This window comes from Elephantulus edwardii, unplaced genomic scaffold (genome assembly GCF_000299155.1).
Source record: "Elephantulus edwardii isolate Elephantulus edwardi_28Jun2011 unplaced genomic scaffold, EleEdw1.0 scaffold00181, whole genome shotgun sequence".
NCBI classification, from domain to species: domain Eukaryota; kingdom Metazoa; phylum Chordata; class Mammalia; order Macroscelidea; family Macroscelididae; genus Elephantulus; species Elephantulus edwardii.
The window spans coordinates 6,236,603-6,244,457 of NW_006399931.1; positions in this window are offsets into that span (position 1 = coordinate 6,236,603).

Consider the following 7,855-nt stretch of genomic DNA (forward strand, 5'->3'; position numbering starts at 1 on the left):
CATAGGGTTGCTATGAGTCACGAGTGACTCAATGGCACATGACAACAACAACTCTTATGTAATATTTTCCTGTAATCTGGCTGATGTACTTTCTGTTTCTTCTAGTCATTCAAGACAACTGCAGCAAGTGCCATTTGCAGGGGTCCCTGGAAAGACTCCTGACTGGTGGTCATGCACTGTGTCCTCTGGGTCACACGACCGGGGCATGAAGTTCCACCCGGGGCAGCGCTTGTTGCCTTTCTCACTAGTATTGCCGGGCTGATAAAGCATTTGGTGGTTTGGGGATTAGTAATGGGACACAGAGTCTTTCACCTGTTTAAATCACTGGCTTAACTCTAACCCTGCTTGAAATTTGGAGCTTCTAGTTCTTGAAATACCAGAGGATAGAACACTACTTAGAGAATTGTGTGGAAAGTTTGGTGGGATCTTTTTGGCTGTTGGGGTTTTTTTTAGATGTCTTTTTATAACTACTATGAGGAAGGATATATTCCTAAAGAGAGCAAAATAAAAACTCAGGGAAACTTTTTTTATGCAGATGACACAGCCCTGCTTGCTGAAACTGTGGAGGACCTGAAGTGCTTGCTGCAGAAGGTCTGGACCTTCTTTATATAGATTGAAGGTTATCACCAAGAAAACAAAAATTCTGACCACTGGGCAGAATAGATGGATAGATGGCTAACAACCTCAGCTTGCTTGGCTCCACGATCAACACTCTTGGTATCAGCACCCAGAAATCAAAAGATTAATTGCATTGGGAAAGTCTGCAGTCAGGGACCTCTCCAGAGTACTAGAAAGCAGCGATGTCAGTCTGGAGACTAAGGTGCACTTGGTTCAAAGCATAGTCTTCACCATTACATGTTGTGCAACAGAAATCTGGACAATGATTAGAAATGATCAAAGGAGAATTGATGCCTTTGGTCTATGGTGCTGGAGAAGAGTATGCTAGGAGAACAAACTGGTTCATCCTGGAGAAGGTGGAACCAGGCTGCTCCTTGGAGGCAAGGATTCTGAAGCTCCATCTGACATACTTAGGGCATGTTGCAAGGAGGGACCAGGCCTTGGAGAGGGATGTCATTCTTGGGAGGGTAGAGGGTCAGCACAAGAGAGCAAGACGCTTGATGAGATGGATTGACCCAGTTACTGGGGTAATGGGGGTAGGTGTGGCAGAGACAATAAGGTTGGCTCAAGATAGTGTCACGTTCACAGCTGTTGTACATAGGGTCACTATGAGTCACAGGTGACTTGACAGCACATAACAACAACAATAATATGCATTATTCAGATATTAGTCATTGATAGTTTGCTTTATAGTAAGACTGTACAAAATTCTAATAGTGGGAGAAGAAAAAGTTTAGTGACCATGTAAGCATTAGAATGTGTTCTAGTATAATGTTTTTGTTATTGTTAGTGCTGTCTACTTGTAGATGACTCATAGTTACCCTATGAAAGAAAGACCTGAACACTTGTCTAAATTTCATTTCTTCAAGTTCGCAGCATTTCCAGAGGCAAGCTATTATGGAAGTGGATGTCACTCCTGCTTCCAAGCTTGTTTTAATTAAGGAGCTCCATCAAGCACTGTCCACTGTGAGTAACCATTGTCACATTTGACACATCAGTGTCACGATGTTCAGCATCACAGCAACCACGAGTTACCTCTGTACAGCAAATGGACAGACCAGTGCTATACCACTTAGAAGAATGTTAGACCAAAAAAAATTAAAACCAGGCCTGAGTGCCACAGATTAATAACAATTATAGCAATAACAACCATAAATTATGAAATGCCTGTTTTGTTTTGAGCACCATGCTTGTGCATTTTTGCCTTGTTTTATCCTCACTTCAACTGTGGGTTTGATATCTGATCATTTCATTTTGCCTTAGTAGAAACTTAAATGCCAAAGGTTATAAGATTCGTCCAAAGTTACAGAGTAGGAAGAACCAAAGCAGAGCAAGAAATGCCTCTATCGTTAAAGTCTTCCAAAGGCTGCAGGGAAGTATTTCACAGTCTGTCTCCTTTAAAAGAAAACACTTTGATCTAGCTCTTAACAGCCAGCTCTCAATGACAATCATTTCTAAAAATAAAAGAATAGCTTCCAGAGACACATCCATCTTTGTCTTTGGCCTGGTGAAGTAAGGCTTTGTGTTGCTGAGGGGGTTCTGAGGTGCCCTAGCTTGCCTTCAGCTTGTCCTGTCTGTCCTGGAGTCTATGCATGACTGCGCACACAGGAGGAGCAACATACCAGCTGGTGCCTGGCTGGCCAGGAGGTGTGGATAGTGCTGCCTGGGACACTGGCCACGTGAGCCTCAGGACATGGCACCTCTCTGCATCAGACTCTGGAAACAATCTCAAGTATGTCATCAATGCCAAACACCTTCCCCCTTGTTTGGTGGGTGACAAGTTTGTGAAGCCCATCAGAGCCTTCTTTGAAACACAAGAGTTCCTATGAGAAGTGACCAGATGGCCCTTTCTTCCCCGAATAACTTTGTTCCCCATGAATCACTTACTTGCTTTAGTCTTGCTTATCGTCACGTCTCTTTATCCCACCCACCCTCACACACTGCCTTGAGCACAAGAAAATGGAAATCATTTCCAAGGACTGTAAACTGGCCTAGGCTTAAGAGTGCGTAGAGTGGACAGTCGTTCCCATGGTATGTAGCAGGGCTTCATGTCCATAAATATCACACTGTCCCCAGCACCTGTCACATCAGTGCAATTCTAGGATGAGAGGTTCTGTCCTCTGGAGTACATTGTACCATCTTTCTGTGTCCCTAGTAAAATGTTAGTAATCCCAGACTGAGCCCCAGTGTAGAGTCAGGATGTCCCTGGATATGGATCCGAGGGCATGGTGGGTCTGGAAAGACAGCAGAGGGTGCAAGACTGGCCTCCAGAAGGAGGTGAGGAGAGGGGAGAAGGAACGACCACAGTATAGCATTTTGCTTTCCTCACAGGTTTGCGTGAGACCAGCCTAAACCGAAATCCCGAGGGTATTAAGAGGGTATGGATCTCTCGGGGACCTCATTCTCTGAGAAGTTTTCTTTTACCTTAAAATTGCTGAGGTGTTGAGAACGATGAGCTCATCCACTGGAGGGCCCAGAGAGAATCCTCAAGATTTGTCCTGTCAGAGGAATAACAATAGTTAAAGAATATGTTCATTTTGTGGGTTACAATACTTGCAGTTGTTACCGACAGAGCACTGACCAGTTTTGCTGTGCTTTGCCAGTAGTGTTTGTGACTTTAAGAATATATTAAAAAAGGAAAATAGAGGTATGCTATAACTTAGAGTAACAAGACTACGGCCACCAAAAGACTTTAAAGGGAGTCACACCTTTGCCAAAATTCAGTTTTAGCTCGCTGTTACAGGTGATTCTTTTTTTCTCGCAAGGAATAGTTACAATAGTCACTCTGAATGGATTTTTTCTTTTCTAAAATGAAAGATAAATTCTGTGGCTTGACAGGAACAACCAAGATCACTTCAAACATTTGTCTTAACGGCATAATCTATTTTGCTGTAATTCAACGCACATTCACACAGTCTTAGCCCAGGAAAAAGGCTCCTCATTTTATGCTATCTCAAAGAAACCCACCTTGACATGTTACAAAAGACCCAAGATGATGAAATGGAAATATTGGTCTTTAGATCCTAAGCACAATACTGACATACAATGGGAATTCAGAAAGTGTTTGTGAAAATAACAAAAATTGAATGACCTAATATATAGTTTTCTTAAAATTAGTAAGATAATAACCGGACTTTGTATTTCTTCTCTAGGTCATACTTATATTTTTGCCAAATTCACTTTCTGTTTTGGAACTGCTACTAATTAACACAGCTTTTTAGAAATGTACTAGCATGATAGAACCTGTAATGCTAATTTATTCATTCATTTCATATACTAAAAAGATAAATTCTAACTCTCTAGTATTGATTTCCAAGTAAGATCTAGTAATGACAGAAATTAGGATTCATGCTGGTATTTGAAAATGACCTTACAGTATAAGAATGAACTTTGTTTCTATAAATTTGTTTCTATAGATCTCTAGGCAAATTCATGGCGGCAAACTTAAAGAATGGGAAAGACTGGAGTGACAATGACCCCTGAAAAGGCAACTTGGGAACGATGTTGCTACTCACCGTTGAATCCACTATCACTCAGTTACCCTACCACAGATCTGAACCTCTCTCTCCAGTGCCATTGTCATTATCTGTCATATTCAAGTTCACTGTTTCAGTCACTGCATGAATCCTTTTGGTTGAGGGTCTTCCTCTCTTTCACTGACCCTCTCTGCTTTTCCCAGCATGATGTTTTTCTCCAATTTCTAATTACTTTTATGATGAATAGTGCAACAGAAAAATCTTTTTTTCTAAATTCTTATTTCTATAGGTTCAATTTCTAGAAGTAGAGTTATAGACATAGGTTAAAATTATTTAAAATCACAATATTATGTTTACTTCAAGAAAAACCATTAGTTTTTGCAATGATAAAACAGTCTTGCTAGATTTACTTTAATTAATCACTGAGAGGAAAAAAAAAATTAAGGCTTGCTAAGATCCTTATGAGATGCCCATAATATGTGTATTTATATTTCCAATAAACATTAATTTTTATCTTTTTATTAAGCTTAATAACTATGTTATTGAGTTGATAGTCTATAAATGAACCAAGCAACTCTTATTTTCTTATATAATTTTAAAAGCCCTAGACATACAACCCAAAGGTAATTGATCCAGGAAGCGATTAATGATTAGCTACTGAAATATGTATTTCCACCAGTTCAAAATATCTCCAATACTGAACAACTCATGAAGCTATTTGGTGAGGTACAGATGAAATATTTCATAATCTCACCTTTTGGAATGATCATCTTGTCATTCTTATCCAGGGACTTGCCTTCCTAAACCAGAGGAAGTGTCTTGGAGCCAATGTGTTCCTCTGTGTATCTAAAATTAAGTATCCAGTTGGTGGTTAAATTAAGACCTGACCTTGTACAACTGAAACATAAGCGGTTCCTGGCACACAGAAAAGTATTACCCTTGACTTCTCTAGACTCTCATCAAAAGAAATGCAAGCCCACAGAGATATAATAAGATTAGCCGTGTCCTGATTGGTTCAAAGAGTTTTCATGAAAACAAATGACCTGCCAGCTCAGCTGTGGGGACGGTTTCTGCTGGAATAACAAAACAAAAATCACTTAAATAGAATTTAAATATATTTTAAAAAATAATTTGCTCAGAACACAAACAAACCTGTAAGTCTGTATCCGAAGTTCTTAATCTACTTATCATATACTTTAAAGCACACAATGTTTTAATCTTTCTGGTTTCTATCAAAGCTCATTAAATGCAATCTTCTTGTCAAAGCAATTTTTGGTCTTTTGTTTGACTTGTATTTAATAACTGTCATTTTGATACACAGAAATATTACAATATACTGGCAGTAAATCTGATTTTAAAAAATTAGGTAAAGTTGTCCAGTACATAGAGTCTAAGAAAAAAAAATGCGAATAGTAGATGTTAAACAAAAAAGTAAGGATTTTTTTTTAAACCAGGGATGGTTGTTTGTTTTCAGTAAAAGACAAAAAAAAAAAAAAAAAAAAAAGAAAAAAGTTAATGTCTTACTGTTTTATTACTGAGAACAATCTGCCTTAAATTTATTTTCACTTTGCTATTTTGGGATTTACTGGGGTGACTGTTATAAAATCATCTGGTTTCTGTCTCTACCATTACGCAGAAAGGAATTTTTATCAGACTCCCAGTGACTTCCTAATGGCTAGGGTCTGTGTATTTTTTTTTCAGTTCTTATTTAATAGATGTTCTACTGAACTTAGCGAGCTCTGTGGTGTACTCTGTAAGGCGTTGCACTGCCAACCCAAAGGTAGCACTTCTCTGGTGGTTCAAATCCACCACCAGTTCTGTGTGAGAAAGAGGAGCAATCTCCTTCCATGTGATTTAGAGTCTTTGAAAACCCTTGAAAGATCAGGTATCAGTTGGTTCTGACTCTATGAAAATGTGTTAAATTGCCTGTTGGGGCTTAGTATTTCAAATACCCGCAGCACAACCATGATGGAAGGTTTGAACAAAGCTTCCACGGTAAAACTAGAAACAAGGATCTGGCAACCCTGTTTGCTGAAAGTGAGAAAGACCAGAAGTACTTAGGTGCAGACAATCAAGGATGATAGCTATAAATATGGATTGCATCTCAATGTCAAGAAGACAAAAACCCCACCACTGGACCAATAAGCAGCATCATGATAGATGATAGAGAAAAACTCAAGTTGCCAACAATTTCATCTTACTTAGATCCACAATCACCACTCCTGGTGCCAGTATCAGGAGATCAGGAGACATATTGCACTGGGGATGTCCACGGTCAGGGTCCTCTCCAAAGTCTTGAAGAGCAATGATGTCAGTTTAAAATCAAGATGTGCCTGGTTCAAGTGATGGTCCTTTTAGTCATCTGTTGTACATTTGAGGGCTGGACAATAAACAGAAGAAGAATAGACATCTTTGGGTTGTGGACTTGGAGGAGAGTACCGATACCTCATGGACTGCCCAAAGAACCAACAGAGATAGCTTAGAGAAAGTACAACCAGAGTGCTTCTTAGAAGGAACGATGGTGAAGCTCCAGAGATCTCACATACTTTGGATATATTAAGAGGGGCTAGTCCTTGGAAAGAGACATCACATTTGGAAACATGGAGGGTCAGTGAAGAAGGCCTTCAGCCACATGGTTTGACACAGTGACCGTGGCAGTGGGATCAAGTGCGTCACAAATGATATTGATGGTACTGGATAGCAAAGGGTTCAGAAGTGTTTACGGAGTTACTAGGAGTCATATTCTACTTGGCAATTCTTAACAACAACAACAGTCAACAGAAACACTATAGATCACAACAGACTGCTGTTCAGTATATTCTTAGACAATGATGCTTCTAGATTAGAAGCCCAACAGTGGTTTTAACAATGGACCACAATAATGGGGAAGAAGGTACCAAATTGGGCAATGCTTAATTTGTTTTGTGTGGATCATGACTGGCTGAGCTGACTTAGTGATGGCCTGGTGGTTAAGGAGTTGTGCTGTTAACCCAAAGGCATGTGGTTCAAACTCACCTCTGAGGGAAAAGACGGACAATCTCTTATTATTTCATTTACTGCCTCTGAAAAACCCAGGGGGTGGTGGGTGGAATCAGCTGTGAGTCAGTTTTGACTCTGAGGTATAGATTAACAACAATAACAACAACTTAATGTAGAATTTGCTAAAACTTTACTCCTTAGGTATCTGTTTTTCTTCTATTTTTGATCTTTTTTCCCTTTATTTTCCATTATTAAGGAATAAATAAGAGTGTAAATGGGAAATTAGAGGCCTTCGCTCCTCTTATACTGTGATAAGAGTCCACATTTTCGTCGTCTGTACAGGTTGTTCTTTGTTTATACTACTATTAATCACGTCTTGAAATGGTCAAGGATAAAGGCTATTAATCTAGTTAAAAACTTTCTTCCAAAAAGCAACCAAAATTTGTCGTATATAAGGAGTTTTTATAAAATACCATTTCCCCAACTTTAAAAATACATATCTCAGTTACAAACACAATATAAAATAGTGAGAAAATGCATGTTGTCATGTGCCATCGAGTCGCTTGTGACTCATAGCGACCCTATGTACAACAGCCCTAAACTGTGCTCTGTCCTGTGCCAATCTGACACTCCCATCATGATTACACCAGTCAGTGAATCAATCCACCTCATAGAGAGTCCTCCCCTCTTGTGCCATCCCTCTACCCTCCCAAGCATGATGTCCCTCTCCAAGGACCTGTCCCTCCTTACAACATGTCCAAAGTATGTCAGATGAAGCCTCA